Source organism: Hyperolius riggenbachi, chromosome 3 (genome assembly GCF_040937935.1).
Source record: "Hyperolius riggenbachi isolate aHypRig1 chromosome 3, aHypRig1.pri, whole genome shotgun sequence".
NCBI classification, from domain to species: domain Eukaryota; kingdom Metazoa; phylum Chordata; class Amphibia; order Anura; family Hyperoliidae; genus Hyperolius; species Hyperolius riggenbachi.
In genome coordinates this window covers 41,079,996-41,107,318 of record NC_090648.1, presented here as the reverse complement: position 1 = coordinate 41,107,318, position 27,323 = coordinate 41,079,996, and the positions used below count along the sequence as shown (strand labels likewise).

Genomic DNA, 27,323 nt, shown 5'->3' with positions numbered 1-27,323 from the left:
CAAGGAGTCCATGTGAAGACATGGGCTTGTGTGAAAAAGCTCACTGACCCTGACGTGATTTGAACACGCAACCTTCAGATCCGGAGTCAGACGCGCTACCGTTGCGCCACGAGGTCCCTGCATTCTTTCGTATTGGAACAGTTACATCGACGGCCTAAGAGACTTTCTTTTCTTTACAATGACAAAATGGGTTTACTGCTAGTAATGTTATACTGACAGTTTTTGGAACTGTTTGATCGACGACCTAAGAGACTTTCTTTTGTTTACAATGACAACAATGGTTTACTGCTAATAATGCTATACTCACAGAGGGTACCAGCGTTCTCTTCTCTACACAATTTTAAGCAAAAAAGAGAATACCAGAAATGCCACACAATGCTTCTATCCTCAGACACTCACTACTGTGTCCACTGCTTATTTTTCTTTACTTTCTCTTCAAATGAAAAAGGTTAACAGCATTTTAAAAGGCAGCCACACTAAACACCTTCTTAAACACATCATGTTACAAGAAAAGTGTCATGTTCAAATGAAAATATAGCGTTTATAGTCACTTCTATACAACTGCACCAGCAGCCCTAAAACAAGGGTTGTAGAACTTTGCCCAATTGCGTAGCAAGCTAAGGGATATTTTTTATTGCTGTGAGAGAGTGGACAGTGTATTTTCTCAGCTCCTATGAGGATAGTTAGCTACATGTACTTTCAATGTTTTGCCCTTTCAGAATTTTCCAATCGGTTACAGCATTTCAAGGAGTCCATGTGAAGACATGGGCTTGTGTGAAAAAGCTCACTGACCCTGACGTGATTTGAACATGCAACCTTCAGATCCGGAGTCAGACGCGCTACCGTTGCGCCACGAGGTCCCTGCATTCTTTCGTATTGGAACAGTTACATCGACGGCCTAAGAGACTTTCTTTTCTTTACAATGACAAAATGGGTTTACTGCTAGTAATGTTATACTGACAGTTTTTGGAACTGTTTGATCGACGACCTAAGAGACTTTCTTTTGTTTACAATGACAACAATGGTTTACTGCTAATAATGCTATACTCACAGTGGGTACCAGCGTTCTCTTCTCTACACAATTTTAAGCAAAAAAGAGAATACCAGAAATGCCACACAATGCTTCTATCCTCAGACACTCACTACTGTGTCCACTGCTTATTTTTCTTTGCTTTCTCTTCAAATGAAAAAGGTTAACAGCATTTTAAAAGTCAGCCACACTAAACACCTTCTTAAACACATCATGCTACATGAAAAGTGTCATGTTCAAATGAAAATATAGCGTTTATAGTCACTTCTATACAACTGCACCAGCAGCCCCAAAAGAAGGGTTGTAGAACTTTGCCCAATTGCGTAGCAAGATAAGGGATATTTTTTATTGCTGTGAGAGAGTGGACAGTGTACTTTCTCAGCTCCTATGAGGATAGTGAGCTAAGTGTACTTTCAATGTTTTGCCCTTTCAGAATTTTCCAATCGGTTACAGCATTTCAAGGAGTCCATGTGAAGACATGGGCTTGTGTGAAAAAGCTCACTGACCCCGACGTGATTTGAACACGCAACCTTCTGATCTGGAGTCAGACGCGCTACCGTTGCGCCACGAGGTCCCTACATTCTTTCATATTGGAACAGTTACATCGACGGCCTAAGAGACTTTCTTTTCTTTACAATGACAAAATGGGTTTACTGCTAGTAATGTTATACTGACAGTTTTTGGAACTGTTTGATCGACGACCTAAGAGACTTTCTTTTGTTTACAATGACAACAATGGTTTACTGCTAATAATGCTATACTCACAGAGGGTACCAGCGTTCTCTTCTCTACACAATTTTAAGCAAAAAAGAGAATACCAGAAATGCCACACAATGCTTCTATCCTCAGACACTCACTACTGTGTCCACTGCTTATTTTTCTTTACTTTCTCTTCAAATGAAAAAGGTTAACAGCATTTTAAAAGGCAGCCACACTAAACACCTTCTTAAACACATCATGTTACAAGAAAAGTGTCATGTTCAAATGAAAATATAGCGTTTATAGTCACTTCTATACAACTGCACCAGCAGCCCTAAAACAAGGGTTGTAGAACTTTGCCCAATTGCGTAGCAAGCTAAGGGATATTTTTTATTGCTGTGAGAGAGTGGACAGTGTATTTTCTCAGCTCCTATGAGGATAGTTAGCTACATGTACTTTCAATGTTTTGCCCTTTCAGAATTTTCCAATCGGTTACAGCATTTCAAGGAGTCCATGTGAAGACATGGGCTTGTGTGAAAAAGCTCACTGACCCCGACGTGATTTGAACACGCAACCTTCTGATCTGGAGTCAGACGCGCTACCGTTGCGCCACGAGGTCCCTGCATTCTTTCATATTGGAACAGTTACATCGACGGCCTAAGAGACTTTCTTTTCTTTACAATGACAAAATGGGTTTACTGCTAGTAATGTTATACTGACAGTTTTTGGAACTGTTTGATCGACGACCTAAGAGACTTTCTTTTGTTGACAATGACAACAATGGTTTACTGCTAATAATGCTATACTCACAGAGGGTACCAGCGTTCTCTTCTCTACACAATTTTAAGCAAAAAAGAGAATACCAGAAATGCCACACAATGCTTCTATCCTCAGTCACTCACTACTGTGCCCACTGCTTATTTTTCTTTGCTTTCTCTTCAAATGAAAAAGGTTAACAGCATTTTAAAAGGCAGCCACACTAAACACATTCTTAAACACATCATGCTACATGAAAAGTGTCATGTTCAAATGAAAATATAGCGTTTATAGTCACTTCTATACAACTGCACCAGCAGCCCCAAAAGAAGGGTTGTAGAACTTTGCCCAATTGCGTAGCAAGCTAAGGGATATTTTTTATTGCTGTGGGAGAGTGGACAGTGTACTTTCTCAGCTCCTATGAGGATAGTGAGCTAAGTGTACTTTCAATGTTTTGCCCTTTCAGAATATTACCAATCGGTTACAGCATTTCAAGGAGTCCATGTGAAGACATGGGCTTGTGTGAAAAAGCTCACTGACCCCGACGTGATTTGAACACGCAACCTTCTGATCTGGAGTCAGACGCGCTACCGTTGCGCCACGAGGTCCCTGCATTCTTTCATATTGGAACAGTTACATCGACGGCCTAAGAGACTTTCTTTTCTTTACAATGACAAAATGGGTTTACTGCTAGTAATGTTATACTGACAGTTTTTGGAACTGTTTGATCGACGACCTAAGAGACTTTCTTTTGTTTACAATGACAACAATGGTTTACTGCTAATAAAGCTATACTCACAGAGGGTACCAGCGTTCTCTTCTCTACACAATTTTAAGCAAAAAAGAGAATACCAGAAATGCCACACAATGCTTCTATCCTCAGACACTCACTACTGTGCCCACTGCTTATTTTTCTTTGCTTTCTCTTCAAATGAAATAGGTTAACAGCATTTTAAAAGGCAGCCACACTAAACACTTTCTTAAACACATCATGCTACATGAAAAGTGTCATGTTCAAATGAAAATATAGCGTTTATAGTCACTTCTATACAACTGCACCAGCAGCCCCAAAAGAAGGGTTGTAGAACTTTGCCCAATTGCGTAGCAAGCTAAGGGATATTTTTTATTGCTGTGAGAGAGTGGACAGGGTACTTTCTCAGCTCCTATGAGGATAGTGCGCTAAGTGTACTTTCAATGTTTTGCCCTTTCAGAATATTACCAATCGGTTACAGCATTTCAAGGAGTCCATGTGAAGACATGGGCTTGTGTGAAAAAGCTCACTGACCCCGACGTGATTTGAACACGCACCCTTCTGATCTGGAGTCAGACGCGCTACCGTTGCGCCACGAGGTCCATGCATTTTTTTGTATTGGAAAAGTTACATTGACGGCCTAAGAGATTTTCTTTTCTTTACAATGACAATATGGGTTTACTGCTAGTAATGTTATACTGGCAGTTTTTGGAACTGTTTGATCGACGCCCTAAGAGACTTTCTTTTGTTTACAATGACAACAATGGTTTACTGCTAATAATGCTATACTCACAGAGGGTCCCAGCGTTCTCTTCTCTACACAATTTTAAGCAAAAAAGAGAATACCAGAAATGCCACACAATGCTTCTATCCTCAGTCACTCACTACTGTGCCCACTGCTTATTTTTCTTTGCTTTCTCTTCAAATGAAAAAGGTTAACAGCATTTTAAAAGGCAGCCACACTAAACACATTCTTAAACACATCATGCTACATGAAAAGTGTCATGTTCAAATGAAAATATAGCGTTTATAGTCACTTCTATACAACTGCACCAGCAGCCCCAAAAGAAGGGTTGTAGAACTTTGCCCAATTGCGTAGCAAGCTAAGGGATATTTTTTATTGCTGTGAGAGAGTGGACAGTGTACTTTCTCAGCTCCTATGAGGATAGTGAGCTAAGTGTACTTTCAAAGTTTTGCCCTTTCAGAATATTACCAATCGATTACAGCATTTCAAGGAGTCCATGTGAAGACATCGGCTTGTGTGAAAAAGCTCACTGACCCCGACGTGATTTGAACACGCACCCTTCTGATCTGGAGTCAGACGCGCTACCGTTGCGCCACGAGGTCCATGCATTTTTTTGTATTGGAAAAGTTACATTGACGGCCTAAGAGATTTTCTTTTCTTTACAATGACAATATGGGTTTACTGCTAGTAATGTTATACTGGCAGTTTTTGGAACTGTTTGATCGACGCCCTAAGAGACTTTCTTTTGTTTACAATGACAACAATGGTTTACTGCTAATAATGCTATACTCACAGAGGGTCCCAGCGTTCTCTTCTCTACACAATTTTAAGCAAAAAAGAGAATACCAGAAATGCCACACAATGCTTCTATCCTCAGTCACTCACTACTGTGCCCACTGCTTATTTTTCTTTGCTTTCTCTTCAAATGAAAAAGGTTAACAGCATTTTAAAAGGCAGCCACACTAAACACATTCTTAAACACATCATGCTACATGAAAAGTGTCATGTTCAAATGAAAATATAGCGTTTATAGTCACTTCTATACAACTGCACCAGCAGCCCCAAAAGAAGGGTTGTAGAACTTTGCCCAATTGCGTAGCAAGCTAAGGGATATTTTTTATTGCTGTGAGAGAGTGGACAGTGTACTTTCTCAGCTCCTATGAGGATAGTGAGCTAAGTGTACTTTCAATGTTTTGCCCTTTCAGAATATTACCAATCGGTTACAGCATTTCAAGGAGTCCATGTGAAGACATGGGCTTGTGTGAAAAATATCACCGACCCCGACGTGATTTGAACACGCAACCTTCTGATCTGGAGTCAGACGCGCTACCGTTGCGCCACGAGGTCCCTGCTTTCTTTAGTATTGGAAAAGTTACATCGACGGCCTAAGAGACTTTCTTTTCTTTACAATGACAATATGGGTTTACTGCTAGTAATGTTATACTCACAGTTTTTGGAACTGTTTGATCGACGGCCTAAGAGACTTTCTTTTGTTTACAATGACAACAATGGTTTACTGCTAATAATGCTATACTCACAGAGGGTACCAGCGTTCTCTTCTCTACACAATTTTAAGCAAAAAAGAGAATACCAGAAATGCCACACAATGCTTCTATCCTCAGACACTCACTACTGTGCCCACTGCTTATTTTTCTTTGCTTTCTCTTCAAATGAAAAAGGTTAACAGCATTTTAAAAGGCAGCCACACTAAACACTTTCTTAAACACATCATGCTACATGAAAAGTGTCATGTTCAAATGAAAATATAGCGTTTATAGTCACTTCTATACAACTGCACCAGCAGCCCCAAAAGAAGGGTTGTAGAACTTTGCCCAATTGCGTAGCAAGCTAAGGGATATTTTTTATCGCTGTGAGAGAGTGGACAGTGTACTTTCTCAGCTCCTATGAGGATAGTGAGCTAAGTGTACTTCCAATGTTTTGCCCTTTCAGAATATTACCAATCAGTTACAGCATTTCAAGGAGTCCATGTGAAGACATGGGCTTGTAGTGAAAAAGCTCACTGACCCTGACGTGATTTGAATACGCAACCTTCTGATCCGGAGTCAGACGCGCTACCGTTGCGCCACGAGGTCCCTGCATTCTTTTGCATTGGAAAAGTTACATCGACGGCCTAAGAGATTTTCTTTTCTTTACAATGACAATATGGGTTTACTGCTAGTAATGTTATACTGACAGTTTTTGGAACTGTTTGATCGACGACCTAAGAGACTTTCTTTTGTTTACAATGACAACAATGGTTTACTGCTAATAAAGCTATACTCACAGAGGGTACCAGCGTTCTCTTCTCTACACAATTTTAAGCAAAAAAGAGAATACCAGAAATGCCACACAATGCTTCTATCCTCAGACACTCACTACTGTGCCCACTGCTTATTTTTCTTTGCTTTCTCTTCAAATGAAATAGGTTAACAGCATTTTAAAAGGCAGCCACACTAAACACTTTCTTAAACACATCATGCTACATGAAAAGTGTCATGTTCAAATGAAAATATAGCGTTTATAGTCACTTCTATACAACTGCACCAGCAGCCCCAAAAGAAGGGTTGTAGAACTTTGCCCAATTGCGTAGCAAGCTAAGGGATATTTTTTATTGCTGTGAGAGAGCGGACAGTGTCTTTTCTCAGCTCCTATGAGGATAGTGAGCTAAGTGTACTTTCAATGTTTTGCCCTTTCAGAATATTACCAATCGGTTACAGCATTTCAAGGAGTCCATGTGAAGACATGGGCTTGTGTGAAAAAGCTCACTGACCCCAACATGATTTGAACACGCAACCTTCTGATCTGGAGTCAGACGCGCTACCGTTGCGCCACGAGGTCCCTGCATTCTTTCATATTGGAACAGTTACATCAACGGCCTAAGAGACTTTCTTTTCTTTACAATGACAAAATGAGTTTACTGCTAGTAATGTTATACTGACAGTTTTTGGAACTGTTTGATCGACGACCTAAGAGACTTTTTTTTGTTTACAATGACAACAATGGTTTACTGCTAATAATGCTATACTCACAGAGGGTACCAGCGTTCTCTTCTCTACACAATTTTAAGCAAAAAAGAGAATACCAGAAATGCCACACAATGCTTCTATCCTCAGTCACTCACTACTGTGCCCACTGCTTATTTTTCTTTGCTTTCTCTTCAAATGAAAAAGGTTAACAGCATTTTAAAAGGCAGCCACACTAAACACATTCTTAAACACATCATGCTACATGAAAAGTGTCATGTTCAAAAGAAAATATAGCGTTTATAGTCACTTCTATACAACTGCACCAGCAGCCTCAAAAGAAGGGTTGTAGAACTTTGCCCAATTGCGTAGCAAGCTAAGGGATATTTTTTATTGCTGTGAGAGAGCGGACAGTGTCTTTTCTCAGCTCCTATGAGGATAGTGAGCTAAGTGTACTTTCAATGTTTTGCCCTTTCAGAATATTACCAATCGGTTACAGCATTTCAAGGAGTCCATGTGAAGACATCGGCTTGTGTGAAAAAGCTCACTGACCCCGACGTGATTTGAACACGCACCCTTCTGATCTGGAGTCAGACGCGCTACCGTTGCGCCACGAGGTCCATGCATTTTTTTGTATTGGAAAAGTTACATTGACGGCCTAAGAGATTTTCTTTTCTTTACAATGACAATATGGGTTTACTGCTAGTAATGTTATACTGGCAGTTTTTGGAACTGTTTGATCGACGCCCTAAGAGACTTTCTTTTGTTTACAATGACAACAATGGTTTACTGCTAATAATGCTATACTCACAGAGGGTCCCAGCGTTCTCTTCTCTACACAATTTTAAGCAAAAAAGAGAATACCAGGAATGCCACACAATGCTTCTATCCTCAGTCACTCACTACTGTGCCCACTGCTTATTTTTCTTTGCTTTCTCTTCAAATGAAAAAGGTTAACAGCATTTTAAAAGGCAGCCACACTAAACACGTTCTTAAACACATCATGCTACATGAAAAGTGTCATGTTCAAATGAAAATATAGCGTTTATAGTCACTTCTATACAACTGCACCAGCAGCCCCAAAAGAAGGGTTGTAGAACTTTGCCCAATTGCGTAGCAAGCTAAGGGATATTTTTTATTGCTGTGAGAGAGTGGACAGTGTACTTTCTCAGCTCCTATGAGGATAGTGAGCTAAGTGTACTTTCAATGTTTTGCCCTTTCAGAATATTACCAATCGGTTACAGCATTTCAAGGAGTCCATGTGAAGACATCGGCTTGTGTGAAAAAGCTCACTGACCCCGACGTGATTTGAACACGCACCCTTCTGATCTGGAGTCAGACGCGCTACCGTTGCGCCACGAGGTCCATGCATTTTTTTGTATTGAAAAAGTTACATTGACGGCCTAAGAGATTTTCTTTTCTTTACAATGACAATATGGGTTTACTGCTAGTAATGTTATACTGGCAGTTTTTGGAACTGTTTGATCGACGCCCTAAGAGACTTTCTTTTGTTTACAATGGCAACAATGGTTTACTGCTAATAATGCTATACTCACAGAGGGTCCCAGCGTTCTCTTCTCTACACAATTTTAAGCAAAAAAGAGAATACCAGAAATGCCACACAATGCTTCTATCCTCAGTCACTCACTACTGTGCCCACTGCTTATTTTTCTTTGCTTTCTCTTCAAATGAAAAAGGTTAACAGTGTTTTAAAAGGCAGCCACACTAAACACTTTCTTAAACACATCATGCTACATGAAAAGTGTCATGTTCAAATGAAAATATAGCGTTTATAGTCACTTCTATACAATTGCACCAGCAGCCCCAAAAGAAGGGTTGTAGAACTTTGCCCAATTGCGTAGCAAGCTAAGGGATATTTTTTATTGCTGTGAGAGAGTGGACAGTGTTCTTTCTCAGCTCCTATGAGGATAGTGAGCTAAGTGTACTTTCAATGTTTTGCCCTTTCAGAATATTACCAATCGGTTACAGCATTTCAAGGAGTCCATGTGAAGACATGGGCTTGTGTGAAAAAGCTCACTGACCCCGCCGTGATTTGAACACGCAACCTTCTGATCTGGAGTCAGACGCGCTACCGTTGCGCCACAAGGTCCCTGCATTCTTTTGTATTGGAAAAGTTACATCGACGGCCTAAGAGATTTTCTTTTCTTTACAATGACAATATGGGTTTACTGCTAGTAATGTTATACTGGCAGTTTTTGGAACTGTTTGATCGACGGCCTAAGAGACTTTCTTTTGTTTACAATGACAACAATGGTTTACTGCTAATAATGCTATACTCACAGAGGGTACCAGCGTTCTCTTCTCTACACAATTTTAAGCAAAAAAGAGAATACCAGAAATGCCACACAATGCTTCTATCCTCAGACACTCACTACTGTGCCCACTGCTTATTTTTCTTTGCTTTCTATTCAAATGAAAAAGGTTAACAGCATTTTAACAGGCAGCCACACTAAACACCTTCTTAAACACATCATGCTACATGAAAAGTGTCATGTTCAAATGAAAATATAGCGTTTATAGTCACTTCTATACAACTGCACCAGCAGCCCCAAAAGAAGGGTTGTAGAACTTTGCCCAATTGCGTAGCAAGCTAAGGGATATTTTTAATTGCTGTGGGAGAGTGGACAGTGTACTTTCTCAGCTCCTATGAGGATAGTGAGCTACGTGTACTTTCAATGTTTTGCCCTGTCAGAATTTTCCAATCGGTTACAGCATTTCAAGGAGTCCATGTGAAGACATGGGCTTGTGTGAAAAAGCTCACTGACCCTGACGTGATTTGAACACGCAACCTTCAGATCCGGAGTCAGACGCGCTACCGTTGCGCCACAAGGTCCCTGCATTCTTTCGTATTGGAACAGTTACATCGACGGCCTAAGATACTTTCTTTTCTTTACAATGACAAAATGGGTTTACTGCTAGTAATGTTATACTGACAGTTTTTGGAACTGTTTGATCGACGACCTAAGAGACTTTCTTTTGTTTACAATGACAACAATGGTTTACTGCTAATAATGCTATACTCACAGAGGGTACCAGCGTTCTCTTCTCTACACAATTTTAAGCAAAAAAGAGAATACCAGAAATGCCACACAATGCTTCTATCCTCAGACACTCACTACTGTGTCCACTGCTTATTTTTCTTTACTTTCTCTTCAAATGAAAAAGGTTAACAGCATTTTAAAAGGCAGCCACACTAAACACCTTCTTAAACACATCATGTTACAAGAAAAGTGTCATGTTCAAATGAAAATATAGCGTTTATAGTCACTTCTATACAACTGCACCAGCATCCCTAAAACAAGGGTTGTAGAACTTTGCCCAATTGCGTAGCAAGCTAAGGGATATTTTTTATTGCTGTGAGAGAGTGGACAGTGTATTTTCTCAGCTCCTATGAGGATAGTTAGCTACATGTACTTTCAATGTTTTGCCCTTTCAGAATTTTCCAATCGGTTACAGCATTTCAAGGAGTCCATGTGAAGACATGGGCTTGTGTGAAAAAGCTCACTGACCCCGACGTGATTTGAACACGCAACCTTCTTATCTGGAGTCAGACGCGCTACCGTTGCGCCACGAGGTCCCTGCATTCTTTCGTATTGGAACAGTTACATCGACGGCCTAAGAGACTTTCTTTTCTTTACAATGACAAAATGGGTTTACTGCTAGTAATGTTATACTGACAGTTTTTGGAACTGTTTGATCGACGACCTAAGAGACTTTCTTTTGTTTACAATGACAACAATGGTTTACTGCTAATAATGCTATACTCACAGAGGGTACCAGCGTTCTCTTCTCTACACAATTTTAAGCAAAAAAGAGAATACCAGAAATGCCACACAATGCTTCTATCCTCATACACTCACTACTGTGCCCACTGCTTATTTTTCTTTGCTTTCTCTTCAAATGAAAAAGGTTAACAGCATTTTAAAAGGCAGCCACACTAAACACATTCTTAAACACATCATGCTACATGAAAAGTGTCATGTTCAAATGAAAATATAGCGTTTATAGTCACTTCTATACAACTGCACCAGCAGCCCCAAAAGAAGGGTTGTAGAACTTTGCCCAATTGCGTAGCAAGCTAAGGGATATTTTTTATTGCTGTGAGAGAGTGGACAGTGTACTTTCTCAGCTCCTATGAGGATAGTGAGCTAAGTGTACTTTCAATGTTTTCCTCTTTTTAGAATATTACCAATCGGTTACAGCATTTCAAGGAGTCCATGTGAAGACATGGGCTTGTGTGAAAAAGCTCACTGACCCCAACGTGATTTGAACACGCAACCTTCTGATCTGGAGTCAGACGTGCTACCGTTGCGCCACGAGGTCCCTGCATTCTTTCATATTGGAACAGTTAAATCGACGGCCTAAGAGACTTTCTTTTCTTTACAATGACAAAATGGGTTTACTGCTAGTAATGTTATACTGACAGTTTTTGGAACTGTTTGATCGACGACCTAAGAGACTTTCTTTTGTTGACAATGACAACAATGGTTTACTGCTAATAATGCTATACTCACAGAGGGTACCAGCGTTCTCTTCTCTACACAATTTTAAGCAAAAAAGAGAATACCAGAAATGCCACACAATGCTTCTATCCTCAGTCACTCACTACTGTGCCCACTGCTTATTTTTCTTTGCTTTCTCTTCAAATGAAAAAGGTTAACAGCATTTTAAAAGGCAGCCACACTAAACACATTCTTAAACACATCATGCTACATGAAAAGTGTCATGTTCAAATGAAAATATAGCGTTTATAGTCACTTCTATACAACTGCACCAGCAGCCCCAAAAGAAGGGTTGTAGAACTTTGCCCAATTGCGTAGCAAGCTAAGGGATATTTTTTATTGCTGTGGGAGAGTGGACAGTGTACTTTCTCAGCTCCTATGAGGATAGTGAGCTAAGTGTACTTTCAATGTTTTGCCCTTTCAGAATATTACCAATCGGTTACAGCATTTCAAGGAGTCCATGTGAAGACATGGGCTTGTGTGAAAAAGCTCACTGACCCCGACGTGATTTGAACACGCAACCTTCTGATCTGGAGTCAGACGCGCTACCGTTGCGCCACGAGGTCCCTGCATTCTTTTGTATTGGAAAAGTTACATCGACGGCCTAAGAGATTTTCTTTTCTTTACAATGACAATATGGGTTTACTGCTAGTAATGTTATACTGGCAGTTTTTGGAACTGTTTGATCGACGACCTAAGAGACTTTCTTTTGTTTACAATGACAACAATGGTTTACTGCTAATAATGCTATACTCACAGAGGGTCCCAGCGTTCTCTTCTCTACACAATTTTAAGCAAAAAAGAGAATACCAGAAATGCCACACAATGCTTCTAACCTCAGACACTCACTACTGTGCCCACTGCTTATTTTTCTTTGCTTTCTCTTCAAATGAAAAAGGTTAACAGCATTTTAAAAGGCAGCCACACTAAACACTTTCTTAAACACATCATGCTACATGAAAAGTGTCATGTTCAAATGAAAATATAGCGTTTATAGTCACTTCTATACAACTGCACCAGCAGCCCCAAAAGAAGGGTTGTAGAACTTTGCCCAATTGCGTAGCAAGCTAAGGGATATTTTTTATTGCTGTGAGAGAGTGGACAGTGTACTTTCTCAGCTCCTATGAGGATAGTGAGCTAAGTGTACTTTCAATGTTTTGCCCTTTCAGAATATTACCAATCGGTTACAGCATTTCAAGGAGTCCATGTGAAGACATGGGCTTGTGTGAAAAAGCTCACTGACCCTGACGTGATTTGAACACGCAACCTTCTGATCTGGAGTCAGACGCGCTACCGTTGCGCCACGAGGTCCCTGCATTCTTTTGCATTGGAAAAGTTACATCGACGGCCTAAGAGATTTTCTTTTCTTTACAATGACAATATGGGTTTACTGCTAGTAATGTTATACTGACAGTTTTTGGAACTGTTTGATCGACGACCTAAGAGACTTTCTTTTGTTTACAATGACAACAATGGTTTACTGCTAATAAAGCTATACTCACAGAGGGTACCAGCGTTCTCTTCTCTACACAATTTTAAGCAAAAAAGAGAATACCAGAAATGCCACACAATGCTTCTATCCTCAGACACTCACTACTGTGCCCACTGCTTATTTTTCTTTGCTTTCTCTTCAAATGAAATAGGTTAACAGCATTTTAAAAGGCAGCCACACTAAACACTTTCTTAAACACATCATGCTACATGAAAAGTGTCATGTTCAAATGAAAATATAGCGTTTATAGTCACTTCTATACAACTGCACCAGCAGCCCCAAAAGAAGGGTTGTAGAACTTTGCCCAATTGCGTAGCAAGCTAAGGGATATTTTTTATTGCTGTGAGAGAGCGGACAGTGTCTTTTCTCAGCTCCTATGAGGATAGTGAGCTAAGTGTACTTTCAATGTTTTGCCCTTTCAGAATATTACCAATCGGTTACAGCATTTCAAGGAGTCCATGTGAAGACATCGGCTTGTGTGAAAAAGCTCACTGACCCCGACGTGATTTGAACACGCACCCTTCTGATCTGGAGTCAGACGCGCTACCGTTGCACCACGAGGTCCATGCATTTTTTTGTATTGGAAAAGTTACATTGACGGCCTAAGAGATTTTCTTTTCTTTACAATGACAATATGGGTTTACTGCTAGTAATGTTATACTGGCAGTTTTTGGAACTGTTTGATCGACGCCCTAAGAGACTTTCTTTTGTTTACAATGACAACAATGGTTTACTGCTAATAATGCTATACTCACAGAGGGTCCCAGCGTTCTCTTCTCTACACAATTTTAAGCAAAAAAGAGAATACCAGAAATGCCACACAATGCTTCTATCCTCAGTCACTCACTACTGTGCCCACTGCTTATTTTTCTTTGCTTTCTCTTCAAATGAAAAAGGTTAACAGCATTTTAAAAGGCAGCCACACTAAACACATTCTTAAACACATCATGCTACATGAAAAGTGTCATGTTCAAATGAAAATATAGCGTTTATAGTCACTTCTATACAACTGCACCAGCAGCCCCAAAAGAAGGGTTGTAGAACTTTGCCCAATTGCGTAGCAAGCTAAGGGATATTTTTTATTGCTGTGAGAGAGTGGACAGTGTACTTTCTCAGCTCCTATGAGGATAGTGAGCTAAGTGTACTTTCAATGTTTTGCCCTTTCAGAATATTACCAATCGGTTACAGCATTTCAAGGAGTCCATGTGAAGACATCGGCTTGTGTGAAAAAGCTCACTGACCCCGACGTGATTTGAACACGCACCCTTCTGATCTGGAGTCAGACGCGCTACCGTTGCGCCACGAGGTCCATGCATTTTTTTGTATTGGAAAAGTTACATTGACGGCCTAAGAGATTTTCTTTTCTTTACAATGACAATATGGGTTTACTGCTAGTAATGTTATACTGGCAGTTTTTGGAACTGTTTGATCGACGCCCTAAGAGACTTTCTTTTGTTTACAATGACAACAATGGTTTACTGCTAATAATGCTATACTCACAGAGGGTCCCAGCGTTCTCTTCTCTACACAATTTTAAGCAAAAAAGAGAATACCAGAAATGCCACACAATGCTTCTATCCTCAGTCACTCACTACTGTGCCCACTGCTTATTTTTCTTTGCTTTCTCTTCAAATGAAAAAGGTTAACAGCATTTTAAAAGGCAGCCACACTAAACACATTCTTAAACACATCATGCTACATGAAAAGTGTCATGTTCAAATGAAAATATAGCGTTTATAGTCACTTCTATACAACTGCACCAGCAGCCCCAAAAGAAGGGTTGTAGAACTTTGCCCAATTGCGTAGCAAGCTAAGGGATATTTTTTATTGCTGTGAGAGAGTGGACAGTGTACTTTCTCAGCTCCTATGAGGATAGTGAGCTAAGTGTACTTTCAATGTTTTGCCCTTTCAGAATATTACCAATCGGTTACAGCATTTCAAGGAGTCCATGTGAAGACATGGGCTTGTGTGAAAAATATCACCGACCCCGACGTGATTTGAACACGCAACATTCTGATCTGGAGTCAGACGCGCTACCGTTGCGCCACGAGGTCCCTGCTTTCTTTAGTATTGGAAAAGTTACATCGACGGCCTAAGAGACTTTCTTTTCTTTACAATGACAATATGGGTTTACTGCTAGTAATGTTATACTCACAGTTTTTGGAACTGTTTGATCGACGGCCTAAGAGACTTTCTTTTGTTTACAATGACAACAATGGTTTACTGCTAATAATGCTATACTCACAGAGGGTACCAGCGTTCTCTTCTCTACACAATTTTAAGCAAAAAAGAGAATACCAGAAATGCCACACAATGCTTCTATCCTCAGACACTCACTACTGTGCCCACTGCTTATTTTTCTTTGCTTTCTCTTCAAATGAAAAAGGTTAACAGCATTTTAAAAGGCAGCCACACTAAACACTTTCTTAAACACATCATGCTACATGAAAAGTGTCATGTTCAAAAGAAAATATAGCGTTTATAGTCACTTCTATACAACTGCACCAGCAGCCCCAAAAGAAGGGTTGTAGAACTTTGCCCAATTGCGTAGCAAGCTAAGGGATATTTTTTATTGCTGTGAGAGAGTGGACAGTGTACTTTCTCAGCTCCTATGAGGATAGTGAGCTAAGTGTACTTTCAATGTTTTGCCCTTTCAGAATATTACCAATCAGTTACAGCATTTCAAGGAGTCCATGTGAAGACATGGGCTTGTAGTGAAAAAGCTCACTGACCCTGACGTGATTTGAACACGCAACCTACTGATCCGGAGTCAGACGCGCTACCGTTGCGCCACGAGGTCCCTGCATTCTTTCATATTGGAACAGTTACATCGACGGCCTAAGAGACTTTCTTTTCTTTACAATGACAAAATGGGTTTACTGCTAGTAATGTTATACTGACAGTTTTTGGAACTGTTTGATCGACGACCTAAGAGACTTTTTTTTGTTTACAATGACAACAATGGTTTACTGCTAATAATGCTATACTCACAGAGGGTCCCAGCGTTCTCTTCTCTACACAATTTTAAGCAAAAAAGAGAATACCAGAAATGCCACACAATGCTTCTATCCTCAGTCACTCACTACTGTGCCCACTGCTTATTTTTCTTTGCTTTCTCTTCAAATGAAAAAGGTTAACAGCATTTTAAAAGGCAGCCACACTAAACACATTCTTAAACACATCATGCTACATGAAAAGTGTCATGTTCAAATGAAAATATAGCGTTTATAGTCACTTCTATACAACTGCACCAGCAGCCCCAAAAGAAGGGTTGTAGAACTTTGCCCAATTGCGTAGCAAGCTAAGGGATATTTTTTATTGCTGTGAGAGAGTGGACAGTGTACTTTCTCAGCTCCTATGAGGATAGTGAGCTAAGTGTACTTTCAATGTTTTGCCCTTTCAGAATATTACCAATCGGTTACAGCATTTCAAGGAGTCCATGTGAAGACATCGGCTTGTGTGAAAAAGCTCACTGACCCCGACGTGATTTGAACACGCACCCTTCTGATCTGGAGTCAGACGCGCTACCGTTGCGCCACGAGGTCCATGCATTTTTTTGTATTGAAAAAGTTACATTGACGGCCTAAGAGATTTTCTTTTCTTTACAATGACAATATGGGTTTACTGCTAGTAATGTTATACTGGCAGTTTTTGGAACTGTTTGATCGACGCCCTAAGAGACTTTCTTTTGTTTACAATGGCAACAATGGTTTACTGCTAATAATGCTATACTCACAGAGGGTCCCAGCGTTCTCTTCTCTACACAATTTTAAGCAAAAAAGAGAATACCAGAAATGCCACACAATGCTTCTATCCTCAGTCACTCACTACTGTGCCCACTGCTTATTTTTCTTTGCTTTCTCTTCAAATGAAAAAGGTTAACAGTGTTTTAAAAGGCAGCCACACTAAACACTTTCTTAAACACATCATGCTACATGAAAAGTGTCATGTTCAAATGAAAATATAGCGTTTATAGTCACTTCTATACAATTGCACCAGCAGCCCCAAAAGAAGGGTTGTAGAACTTTGCCCAATTGCGTAGCAAGCTAAGGGATATTTTTTATTGCTGTGAGAGAGTGGACAGTGTTCTTTCTCAGCTCCTATGAGGATAGTGAGCTAAGTGTACTTTCAATGTTTTGCCCTTTCAGAATATTACCAATCGGTTACAGCATTTCAAGGAGTCCATGTGAAGACATGGGCTTGTGTGAAAAAGCTCACTGACCCCGCCGTGATTTGAACACGCAACCTTCTGATCTGGAGTCAGACGCGCTACCGTTGCGCCACAAGGTCCCTGCATTCTTTTGTATTGGAAAAGTTACATCGACGGCCTAAGAGATTTTCTTTTCTTTACAATGACAATATGGGTTTACTGCTAGTAATGTTATACTGGCAGTTTTTGGAACTGTTTGATCGACGGCCTAAGAGACTTTCTTTTGTTTACAATGACAACAATGGTTTACTGCTAATAATGCTATACTCACAGAGGGTACCAGCGTTCTCTTCTCTACACAATTTTAAGCAAAAAAGAGAATACCAGAAATGCCACACAATGCTTCTATCCTCAGACACTCACTACTGTGCCCACTGCTTATTTTTCTTTGCTTTCTATTCAAATGAAAAAGGTTAACAGCATTTTAACAGGCAGCCACACTAAACACCTTCTTAAACACATCATGCTACATGAAAAGTGTCATGTTCAAATGAAAATATAGCGTTTATAGTCACTTCTATACAACTGCACCAGCAGCCCCAAAAGAAGGGTTGTAGAACTTTGCCCAATTGCGTAGCAAGCTAAGGGATATTTTTAATTGCTGTGGGAGAGTGGACAGTGTACTTTCTCAGCTCCTATGAGGATAGTGAGCTACGTGTACTTTCAATGTTTTGCCCTGTCAGAATTTTCCAATCGGTTACAGCATTTCAAGGAGTCCATGTGAAGACATGGGCTTGTGTGAAAAAGCTCACTGACCCTGACGTGATTTGAACACGCAACCTTCAGATCCGGAGTCAGACGCGCTACCGTTGCGCCACAAGGTCCCTGCATTCTTTCGTATTGGAACAGTTACATCGACGGCCTAAGAGACTTTCTTTTCTTTACAATGACAAAATGGGTTTACTGCTAGTAATGTTATACTGACAGTTTTTGGAACTGTTTGATCGACGACCTAAGAGACTTTCTTTTGTTTACAATGACAACAATGGTTTACTGCTAATAATGCTATACTCACAGAGGGTACCAGCGTTCTCTTCTCTACACAATTTTAAGCAAAAAAGAGAATACCAGAAATGCCACACAATGCTTCTATCCTCAGACACTCACTACTGTGTCCACTGCTTATTTTTCTTTACTTTCTCTTCAAATGAAAAAGGTTAACAGCATTTTAAAAGGCAGCCACACTAAACACCTTCTTAAACACATCATGTTACAAGAAAAGTGTCATGTTCAAATGAAAATATAGCGTTTATAGTCACTTCTATACAACTGCACCAGCATCCCTAAAACAAGGGTTGTAGAACTTTGCCCAATTGCGTAGCAAGCTAAGGGATATTTTTTATTGCTGTGAGAGAGTGGACAGTGTATTTTCTCAGCTCCTATGAGGATAGTTAGCTACATGTACTTTCAATGTTTTGCCCTTTCAGAATTTTCCAATCGGTTACAGCATTTCAAGGAGTCCATGTGAAGACATGGGCTTGTGTGAAAAAGCTCACTGACCCCGACGTGATTTGAACACGCAACCTTCTTATCTGGAGTCAGACGCGCTACCGTTGCGCCACGAGGTCCCTGCATTCTTTCGTATTGGAACAGTTACATCGACGGCCTAAGAGACTTTCTTTTCTTTACAATGACAAAATGGGTTTACTGCTAGTAATGTTATACTGACAGTTTTTGGAACTGTTTGATCGACGACCTAAGAGACTTTCTTTTGTTTACAATGACAACAATGGTTTACTGCTAATAATGCTATACTCACAGAGGGTACCAGCGTTCTCTTCTCTACACAATTTTAAGCAAAAAAGAGAATACCAGAAATGCCACACAATGCTTCTATCCTCATACACTCACTACTGTGCCCACTGCTTATTTTTCTTTGCTTTCTCTTCAAATGAAAAAGGTTAACAGCATTTTAAAAGGCAGCCACACTAAACACATTCTTAAACACATCATGCTACATGAAAAGTGTCATGTTCAAATGAAAATATAGCGTTTATAGTCACTTCTATACAACTGCACCAGCAGCCCCAAAAGAAGGGTTGTAGAACTTTGCCCAATTGCGTAGCAAGCTAAGGGATATTTTTTATTGCTGTGAGAGAGTGGACAGTGTACTTTCTCAGCTCCTATGAGGATAGTGAGCTAAGTGTACTTTCAATGTTTTCCTCTTTTTAGAATATTACCAATCGGTTACAGCATTTCAAGGAGTCCATGTGAAGACATGGGCTTGTGTGAAAAAGCTCACTGACCCCGACGTGATTTGAACACGCAACCTTCTGATCTGGAGTCAGACGCGCTACCGTTGCGCCACGAGGTCCCTGCATTCTTTCATATTGGAACAGTTACATCGACGGCCTAAGAGACTTTCTTTTCTTTACAATGACAAAATGGGTTTACTGCTAGTAATGTTATACTGACAGTTTTTGGAACTGTTTGATCGACGACCTAAGAGACTTTCTTTTGTTGACAATGACAACAATGGTTTACTGCTAATAATGCTATACTCACAGAGGGTACCAGCGTTCTCTTCTCTACACAATTTTAAGCAAAAAAGAGAATACCAGAAATGCCACACAATGCTTCTATCCTCAGTCACTCACTACTGTGCCCACTGCTTATTTTTCTTTGCTTTCTCTTCAAATGAAAAAGGTTAACAGCATTTTAAAAGGCAGCCACACTAAACACATTCTTAAACACATCATGCTACATGAAAAGTGTCATGTTCAAATGAAAATATAGCGTTTATAGTCACTTCTATTAAACTGCACCAGCAGCCCCAAAAGAAGGGTTGTAGAACTTTGCCCAATTGCGTAGCAAGCTAAGGGATATTTTTTATTGCTGTGGGAGAGTGGACAGTGTACTTTCTCAGCTCCTATGAGGATAGTGAGCTAAGTGTACTTTCAATGTTTTGCCCTTTCAGAATATTACCAATCGGTTACAGCATTTCAAGGAGTCCATGTGAAGACATGGGCTTGTGTGAAAAAGCTCACTGACCCCGACGTGATTTGAACACGCAACCTTCTGATCTGGAGTCAGACGCGCTACCGTTGCGCCACGAGGTCCCTGCATTCTTTTGTATTGGAAAAGTTACATCGACGGCCTAAGAGATTTTCTTTTCTTTACAATGACAATATGGGTTTACTGCTAGTAATGTTATACTGGCAGTTTTTGGAACTGTTTGATCGACGACCTAAGAGACTTTCTTTTGTTTACAATGACAACAATGGTTTACTGCTAATAATGCTATACTCACAGAGGGTCCCAGCGTTCTCTTCTCTACACAATTTTAAGCAAAAAAGAGAATACCAGAAATGCCACACAATGCTTCTAACCTCAGACACTCACTACTGTGCCCACTGCTTATTTTTCTTTGCTTTCTCTTCAAATGAAAAAGGTTAACAGCATTTTAAAAGGCAGCCACACTAAACACTTTCTTAAACACATCATGCTACATGAAAAGTGTCATGTTCAAATGAAAATATAGCGTTTATAGTCACTTCTATACAACTGCACCAGCAGCCCCAAAAGAAGGGTTGTAGAACTTTGCCCAATTGCGTAGCAAGCTAAGGGATATTTTTTATTGCTGTGAGAGAGTGGACAGTGTACTTTCTCAGCTCCTATGAGGATAGTGAGCTAAGTGTACTTTCAATGTTTTGCCCTTTCAGAATATTACCAATCGGTTACAGCATTTCAAGGAGTCCATGTGAAGACATGGGCTTGTGTGAAAAAGCTCACTGACCCTGACGTGATTTGAACACGCAACCTTCTGATCTGGAGTCAGACGCGCTACCGTTGCGCCACGAGGTCCCTGCATTCTTTTGCATTGGAAAAGTTACATCGACGGCCTAAGAGATTTTCTTTTCTTTACAATGACAATATGGGTTTACTGCTAGTAATGTTATACTGACAGTTTTTGGAACTGTTTGATCGACGACCTAAGAGACTTTCTTTTGTTTACAATGACAACAATGGTTTACTGCTAATAAAGCTATACTCACAGAGGGTACCAGCGTTCTCTTCTCTACACAATTTTAAGCAAAAAAGAGAATACCAGAAATGCCACACAATGTTTCTATCCTCAGACACTCACTACTGTGCCCACTGCTTATTTTTCTTTGCTTTCTCTTCAAATGAAAAAGGTTAACAGCATTTTAAAAGGCAGCCACACTAAACACTTTCTTAAACACATCATGCTACATGAAAAGTGTCATGTTCAAATGAAAATATAGCGTTTATAGTCACTTCTATACAACTGCACCAGCAGCCCCAAAACAAGGGTTGTAGAACTTTGCCCAATTGCGTAGCAAGCTAAGGGATATTTTTTATTGCTGTGAGAGAGTGGACAGGGTACTTTCTCAGCTCCTATGAGGATAGTGAGCTAAGTGTACTTTCAATGTTTTGCCCTTTCAGAATATTACCAATCGGTTACAGCATTTCAAGGAGTCCATGTGAAGACATGGGCTTGTGTGAAAAAGCTCACTGACCCCCAACATGATTTGAACACGCAACCTTCTGATCTGGAGTCAGACGCGCTACCGTTGCGCCACGAGGTCCCTGCATTCTTTCATATTGGAACAGTTACATCGACGGCCTAAGAGACTTTCTTTTCTTTACAATGACAAAATGGGTTTACTGCTAGTAATGTTATACTGACAGTTTTTGGAACTGTTTGATCGACGACCTAAGAGACTTTTTTTTGTTTACAATGACAACAATGGTTTACTGCTAATAATGCTATACTCACAGAGGGTCCCAGCGTTCTCTTCTCTACACAATTTTAAGCAAAAAAGAGAATACCAGAAATGCCACACAATGCTTCTATCTTCAGTCACTCACTACTGTGCCCACTGCTTATTTTTCTTTGCTTTCTCTTCAAATGAAAAAGGTTAACAGCGTTTTAAAAGGCAGCCACACTAAACACATGCTTAAACACATCATGCTACATGAAAAGTGTCATGTTCAAATGAAAATATAGCGTTTATAGTCACTTCTATACAACTGCACCAGCAGCCCCAAAAGAAGGGTTGTAGAACTTTGCCCAATTGTGTAGCAAGCTAAGGGATAATTTTTATTGCTGTGAGAGAGTGGACAGTGTACTTTCTCAGCTCCTATGAGGATAGTGAGCTAAGTGTACTTTCAATGTTTTGCCCTTTCAGAATATTACCAATCGGTTACAGCATTTCAAGGAGTCCATGTGAAGACATGGGCTTGTGTGAAAAAGCTCACTGACCCCGACGTGATTTGAACACGCAACCTTCTGATCTGGAGTCAGACGCGCTACCGTTGCGCCACGAGGTCCCTGCTTTCTTTAGTATTGGAAAAGTTACATCGACGGCCTAAGAGACTTTCTTTTCTTTACAATGACATTATGGGTTTACTGCTAGTAATGTTATACTCACAGTTTTTGGAACTGTTTGATCGACGGCCTAAGAGACTTTCTTTTGTTTACAATGACAACAATGGTTTACTGCTAATAATGCTATACTCACAGAGGGTCCCAGCGTTCTCTTCTCTACACAATTTTAAGCAAAAAAGAGAATACCAGAAATGCCACACAATGCTTCTATCCTCAGACACTCACTACTGTGCCCACTGCTTATTTTTCTTTGCTTTCTCTTCAAATGAAAAAGGTTAACAGCATTTTAAAAGGCAGCCACACTAAACACTTTCTTAAACACATCATGCTACATGAAAAGTGTCATGTTCAAAAGAAAATATAGCGTTTATAGTCACTTCTATACAACTGCACCAGCAGCCCCAAAAGAAGGGTTGTAGAACTTTGCCCAATTGCGTAGCAAGCTAAGGGATATTTTTTATTGCTGTGAGAGAGTGAGAGTGGACAGTGTACTTTCTCAGCTCCTAAAAGGATAGTGAGCTAAGTGTACTTTCAATGTTTTGCCCTTTCAGAATTTTCCAATCGGTTACAGCATTTCAAGGAGTCCATGTGAAGACATGGGCTTGTGTGAAAAAGCTCACTGACCCCGACGTGATTTGAACACGCAACCTTCTGATCTGGAGTCAGACGCGCTACCGTTGCGCCACGAGGTCCCTGCTTTCTTTAGTATTGGAAAAGTTACATCGACGGCCTAAGAGACTTTCTTTTCTTTACAATGACAATATGGGTTTACTGCTAGTAATGTTATACTGACAGTTTTTGGAACTGTTTGATCGACGACCTAAGAGACTTTCTTTTGTTTACAATGACAACAATGGTTTACTGCTAATAATGCTATACTCACAGAGGTACCAGCGTTCTCTTCTCTACACAATTTTAAGCAAAAAAGAGAATACCAGAAATGCCACACAATGCTTCTATCCTCAGTCACTCACTACTGTGCCCACTGCTTATTTTTCTTTGCTTTCTCTTCAAATGAAAAAGGTTAACAGCATTTTAAAAGGCAGCCACACTAAACACATTCTTAAACACATCATGCTACATGAAAAGTGTCATGTTCAAATGAAAATATAGCGTTTATAGTCACTTCTATACAACTGCACCAGCAGCCCCAAAAGAAGGGTTGTAGAACTTTGCCCAATTGCGTAGCAAGCTAAGGGATATTTTTTTATTGCTATGAGAGAGTGGACAGTGTACTTTCTCAGCTCCTATGAGGATAGTGAGCTAAGTGTACTTTCAATGTTTTGCCCTTTCAGAATATTACCAATCGGTTACAGCATTTCAAGGAGTCCATGCGAAGACATGGGCTTGTGTGAAAAAGCTCACTGACCCCAACGTGATTTGAACACACAATCTTCTGATTTGGAGTCAGACGCGCTACCGTTGCGCCACGAGGTCCCTGCATTCTTTTGCATTGGAAAAGTTACATCGACGGCCTAAGAGATTTTCTTTTCTTTACAATGACAATATGGGTTCACTGCTAGTAATGTTATACTGACAGTTTTTGGAACTGTTTGATCGACGACCTAAGAGACTTTCTTTTGTTTACAATGACAACAATGGTTTACTGCTAATAATGCTATACTCACAGAGGGTACCAGCGTTCTCTTCTCTACACAATTTTAAGCAAAAAAGAGAATACCAGAAATGCCACACAATGCTTCTATCCTCAGACACTCACTACTGTGCCCACTGCTTATTTTTCTTTGCTTTCTCTTCAAATGAAAAAGGTTAACAGCATTTTAAAAGGCAGCCACACTAAACACTTTCTTAAACACATCATGCTACATGAAAAGTGTCATGTTCAAATGAAAATATAGCGTTTATAGTCACTTCTATACAACTGCACCAGCAGCCCAAAAAGAAGGGTTGTAGAACTTTGCCCAATTGCGTAGCAAGCTAAGGGATATTTTTTATTGCTGTGAGAGAGTGGACAGTGTACTTTCTCAGCTCCTATGAGGATAGTGAGCTAAGTGTACTTTCAATGTTTTGCCCTTTCAGAATTTTCCAATCGGTTACAGCATTTCAAGGAGTCCATGTGAAGACATGGGCTTGTGTGAAAAAGCTCGCTGACCCCGACGTGATTTGAACATGCAACCTTCTGATTTGGAGTCAGACGCGCTACCGTTGCGCCACAAGGTCCCTGCATTCTTTAGTATTGGAAAAGTTACATCGACGGCCTAAGAGACTTTCTTTTCTTTACAATGACAATATGGGTTTACTGCTAGTAATGTTATACTGACAGTTTTTGGAACTGTTTGATCGACGACCTAAGAGACTTTCTTTTGTTTACAATGACAACAATGGTTTACTGCTAATAATGCTATACTCACAGAGGGTACCAGCGTTCTCTTCTCTACACAATTTTAAGCAAAAAAGAGAATACCAGAAATGCCACACAATGCTTCTATCCTCAGACACTCACTACTGTGCCCACTGCTTATTTTTCTTTGCTTTCTCTTCAAATGAAAAAGGTTAACAGCATTTTAAAAGGCAGCCACACTAAACACTTTCTTAAACACATCATGCTACATGAAAAGTGTCATGTTCAAATGAAAATATAGCGTTTATAGTCACTTCTATACAACTGCACCAGCAGCCCCAAAAGAAGGGTTGTAGAACTTTGCCCAATTGCGTAGCAAGCTAAGGGATATTTTTTATTGCTGTGAGAGAGTGGACAGTGTACTTTCTCAGCTCCTATGAGGATAGTGAGCTAAGTGTACTTTCAATGTTTTGCCCTTTCAGAATATTACCAATCGGTTACAGCATTTCAAGGAGTCCATGTGAAGACATGGGCTTGTGTGAAAAAGCTCACTGACCCCCGACTTGATTTGAACACGCAACCTTCTGATCTGGAGTCAGACGCGCTACCGTTGCGCCACGAGGTCCCTGCATTCTTTTGTATTGGAAAAGTTACATCGACGGCCTAAGAGATTTTCTTTTCTTTACAATGACAATATGGGTTTACTGCTAGTAATGTTATACTGGCAGTTTTTGGAACTGTTTGATCGACGCCCTAAGAGACTTTCTTTTGTTTACAATGACAACAATGGTTTACTGCTAAAATTGCTATACTCACAGAGGGTCCCAGCGTTCTCTTCTCTACACAATTTTAAGCAAAAAAGAGAATACCAGAAATGCCACACAATGCTTCTATCCTCAGTCACTCACTACTGTGCCCACTGCTTATTTTTCTTTGCTTTCTCTTCAAATGAAAAAGGTTAACAGCATTTTAAAAGGCAGCCACACTAAACACATTCTTAAACACATCATGCTACATGAAAAGTGTCATGTTCAAATGAAAATATAGCGTTTATAGTCACTTCTATACAACTGCACCAGCAGCCCCAAAAGAAGGGTTGTAGAACTTTGCCCAATTGCGTAGCAAGCTAAGGGATAATTTTTATTGCTGTGAGAGAGTGGACAGTGTACTTTCTCAGCTCCTATGAGGATAGTGAGCTAAGTGTACTTTCAATGTTTTGCCCTTACAGCATTTCAAGGAGTCCATGTGAAGACATGGGCTTGTGTGAAAAAGCTCACTGACCCCATCGTGATTTGAACACGCAACCTTCTGATCTGGAGTCAGACGCGCTACCGTTGCGCCACGAGGTCCCTGCTTTCTTTAAAATTGGAAAAGTTACATCGACGGCCTAAGAGACTTTCTTTTCTTTACAATGACAATATGGGTTTACTGTTAGTAATGTTATACTGACAGTTTTTGGAACTGTTTGATCGACGGCCTAAGAGACTTTCTTTTGTTTACAATGACAACAATGGTTTACTGCTAATAATGCTATACTCACAGAGGGTACCAGCGTTCTCTTCTCTACACAATTTTAAGCAAATAAGAGAATACCAGAAATGCCACACAATGCTTCTATCCTCAGACACTCACTACTGTGCCCACTGCTTATTTTTCTTTGCTTTCTCTTCAAATGAAAAAGGTTAACAGTATTTTAAAAGGCAGCCACACTAAACACTTTCTTAAACACATCATGCTACATGAAAAGTGTCATGTTCAAATGAAAATATAGCGTTTATAGTCACTTCTATACAACTGCACCAGCAGCCCCAAAAGAAGGGTTGTAGAACTTTGCCCAATTGCGTAGCAAGCTAAGGGATATTTTTTATTGCTGTGAGAGAGTGGACAGTGTACTTTCTCAGCTCCTATGAGGATAGTGAGCTAAGTGTACTTTCAATGTTTTGCCCTTTCAGAATATTACCAATCGGTTACAGCATTTCAAGGAGTCCATGTGAAGACATGGGCTTGTGTGAAAAAGCTCACTGACCCCGACGTGATTTGAACACGCAACCTTCTGATCTGGAGTCAGACGCGCTACCGTTGCGCCACAAGGTCCCTGCATTCTTTTGTATTGGAAAAGTTACATCGACGGCCTAAGAGATTTTCTTTTCTTTACAATGACAATATGGGTTTACTGCTAGTAATAATATACTGGCAGTTTTTGGAACTGTTTGATCGACGCCCTAAGAGACTTTCTTTTGTTTACAATGACAACAATGGTTTACTGCTAATAATGCTATACTCACAGAGGGTCCCAGCGTTCTCTTCTCTACACAATTTTAAGCAAAAAAGAGAATACCAGAAATGCCACACAATGCTTCTATCCTCAGTCACTCACTACTGTGCCCACTGCTTATTTTTCTTTGCTTTCTCTTCAAATGAAAAAGGTTAACAGCATTTTAAAAGGCAGCCACACTAAACACATTCTTAAACACATCATGCTACATGAAAAGTGTCATG

General features: G+C 40.1%; 1 protein-coding gene and 36 non-coding genes across 37 annotated transcripts in view; all 37 read right to left on the bottom strand.

Moving 5' to 3' along the window:
* GUCY2D (guanylate cyclase 2D, retinal) overlaps positions 1-27,323 on the bottom strand; it is a 604,889-nt gene that overhangs the window by 376,781 nt on the left and 200,785 nt on the right. The gene's annotated exons all lie outside the window — the stretch shown is intronic.
* TRNAR-CCG (transfer RNA arginine (anticodon CCG)) lies at positions 45-116 on the bottom strand. The gene has a single exon. It is a non-coding gene; the product is annotated as a tRNA-Arg (tRNA).
* Positions 1,533-1,604, bottom strand: TRNAW-CCA (transfer RNA tryptophan (anticodon CCA)). Its single transcript has one exon. It is a non-coding gene; the product is annotated as a tRNA-Trp (tRNA).
* On the bottom strand, positions 2,277-2,348 carry TRNAW-CCA (transfer RNA tryptophan (anticodon CCA)). Its single transcript has one exon. It is a non-coding gene; the product is annotated as a tRNA-Trp (tRNA).
* Positions 3,022-3,093, bottom strand: TRNAW-CCA (transfer RNA tryptophan (anticodon CCA)). The gene has a single exon. It is a non-coding gene; the product is annotated as a tRNA-Trp (tRNA).
* Positions 3,767-3,838, bottom strand: TRNAW-CCA (transfer RNA tryptophan (anticodon CCA)). The gene has a single exon. It is a non-coding gene; the product is annotated as a tRNA-Trp (tRNA).
* On the bottom strand, positions 4,512-4,583 carry TRNAW-CCA (transfer RNA tryptophan (anticodon CCA)). Its single transcript has one exon. It is a non-coding gene; the product is annotated as a tRNA-Trp (tRNA).
* On the bottom strand, positions 5,257-5,328 carry TRNAW-CCA (transfer RNA tryptophan (anticodon CCA)). Its single transcript has one exon. It is a non-coding gene; the product is annotated as a tRNA-Trp (tRNA).
* On the bottom strand, positions 6,003-6,074 carry TRNAR-CCG (transfer RNA arginine (anticodon CCG)). The gene has a single exon. It is a non-coding gene; the product is annotated as a tRNA-Arg (tRNA).
* Positions 6,748-6,819, bottom strand: TRNAW-CCA (transfer RNA tryptophan (anticodon CCA)). The gene has a single exon. It is a non-coding gene; the product is annotated as a tRNA-Trp (tRNA).
* Positions 7,493-7,564, bottom strand: TRNAW-CCA (transfer RNA tryptophan (anticodon CCA)). The gene has a single exon. It is a non-coding gene; the product is annotated as a tRNA-Trp (tRNA).
* TRNAW-CCA (transfer RNA tryptophan (anticodon CCA)) lies at positions 8,238-8,309 on the bottom strand. The gene has a single exon. It is a non-coding gene; the product is annotated as a tRNA-Trp (tRNA).
* Positions 8,983-9,054, bottom strand: TRNAW-CCA (transfer RNA tryptophan (anticodon CCA)). The gene has a single exon. It is a non-coding gene; the product is annotated as a tRNA-Trp (tRNA).
* TRNAR-CCG (transfer RNA arginine (anticodon CCG)) lies at positions 9,727-9,798 on the bottom strand. The gene has a single exon. It is a non-coding gene; the product is annotated as a tRNA-Arg (tRNA).
* TRNAW-CCA (transfer RNA tryptophan (anticodon CCA)) lies at positions 10,471-10,542 on the bottom strand. The gene has a single exon. It is a non-coding gene; the product is annotated as a tRNA-Trp (tRNA).
* On the bottom strand, positions 11,217-11,288 carry TRNAW-CCA (transfer RNA tryptophan (anticodon CCA)). Its single transcript has one exon. It is a non-coding gene; the product is annotated as a tRNA-Trp (tRNA).
* Positions 11,962-12,033, bottom strand: TRNAW-CCA (transfer RNA tryptophan (anticodon CCA)). Its single transcript has one exon. It is a non-coding gene; the product is annotated as a tRNA-Trp (tRNA).
* TRNAW-CCA (transfer RNA tryptophan (anticodon CCA)) lies at positions 12,707-12,778 on the bottom strand. Its single transcript has one exon. It is a non-coding gene; the product is annotated as a tRNA-Trp (tRNA).
* Positions 13,452-13,523, bottom strand: TRNAW-CCA (transfer RNA tryptophan (anticodon CCA)). The gene has a single exon. It is a non-coding gene; the product is annotated as a tRNA-Trp (tRNA).
* TRNAW-CCA (transfer RNA tryptophan (anticodon CCA)) lies at positions 14,197-14,268 on the bottom strand. Its single transcript has one exon. It is a non-coding gene; the product is annotated as a tRNA-Trp (tRNA).
* TRNAW-CCA (transfer RNA tryptophan (anticodon CCA)) lies at positions 14,942-15,013 on the bottom strand. Its single transcript has one exon. It is a non-coding gene; the product is annotated as a tRNA-Trp (tRNA).
* Positions 15,688-15,759, bottom strand: TRNAR-CCG (transfer RNA arginine (anticodon CCG)). Its single transcript has one exon. It is a non-coding gene; the product is annotated as a tRNA-Arg (tRNA).
* On the bottom strand, positions 16,433-16,504 carry TRNAW-CCA (transfer RNA tryptophan (anticodon CCA)). The gene has a single exon. It is a non-coding gene; the product is annotated as a tRNA-Trp (tRNA).
* TRNAW-CCA (transfer RNA tryptophan (anticodon CCA)) lies at positions 17,178-17,249 on the bottom strand. Its single transcript has one exon. It is a non-coding gene; the product is annotated as a tRNA-Trp (tRNA).
* Positions 17,922-17,993, bottom strand: TRNAR-CCG (transfer RNA arginine (anticodon CCG)). The gene has a single exon. It is a non-coding gene; the product is annotated as a tRNA-Arg (tRNA).
* Positions 18,666-18,737, bottom strand: TRNAW-CCA (transfer RNA tryptophan (anticodon CCA)). The gene has a single exon. It is a non-coding gene; the product is annotated as a tRNA-Trp (tRNA).
* Positions 19,412-19,483, bottom strand: TRNAW-CCA (transfer RNA tryptophan (anticodon CCA)). Its single transcript has one exon. It is a non-coding gene; the product is annotated as a tRNA-Trp (tRNA).
* TRNAW-CCA (transfer RNA tryptophan (anticodon CCA)) lies at positions 20,157-20,228 on the bottom strand. Its single transcript has one exon. It is a non-coding gene; the product is annotated as a tRNA-Trp (tRNA).
* Positions 20,902-20,973, bottom strand: TRNAW-CCA (transfer RNA tryptophan (anticodon CCA)). Its single transcript has one exon. It is a non-coding gene; the product is annotated as a tRNA-Trp (tRNA).
* Positions 21,647-21,719, bottom strand: TRNAW-CCA (transfer RNA tryptophan (anticodon CCA)). Its single transcript has one exon. It is a non-coding gene; the product is annotated as a tRNA-Trp (tRNA).
* TRNAW-CCA (transfer RNA tryptophan (anticodon CCA)) lies at positions 22,393-22,464 on the bottom strand. Its single transcript has one exon. It is a non-coding gene; the product is annotated as a tRNA-Trp (tRNA).
* On the bottom strand, positions 23,143-23,214 carry TRNAW-CCA (transfer RNA tryptophan (anticodon CCA)). The gene has a single exon. It is a non-coding gene; the product is annotated as a tRNA-Trp (tRNA).
* TRNAW-CCA (transfer RNA tryptophan (anticodon CCA)) lies at positions 23,888-23,959 on the bottom strand. The gene has a single exon. It is a non-coding gene; the product is annotated as a tRNA-Trp (tRNA).
* On the bottom strand, positions 24,632-24,703 carry TRNAW-CCA (transfer RNA tryptophan (anticodon CCA)). The gene has a single exon. It is a non-coding gene; the product is annotated as a tRNA-Trp (tRNA).
* On the bottom strand, positions 25,377-25,449 carry TRNAW-CCA (transfer RNA tryptophan (anticodon CCA)). The gene has a single exon. It is a non-coding gene; the product is annotated as a tRNA-Trp (tRNA).
* TRNAW-CCA (transfer RNA tryptophan (anticodon CCA)) lies at positions 26,102-26,173 on the bottom strand. The gene has a single exon. It is a non-coding gene; the product is annotated as a tRNA-Trp (tRNA).
* On the bottom strand, positions 26,847-26,918 carry TRNAW-CCA (transfer RNA tryptophan (anticodon CCA)). The gene has a single exon. It is a non-coding gene; the product is annotated as a tRNA-Trp (tRNA).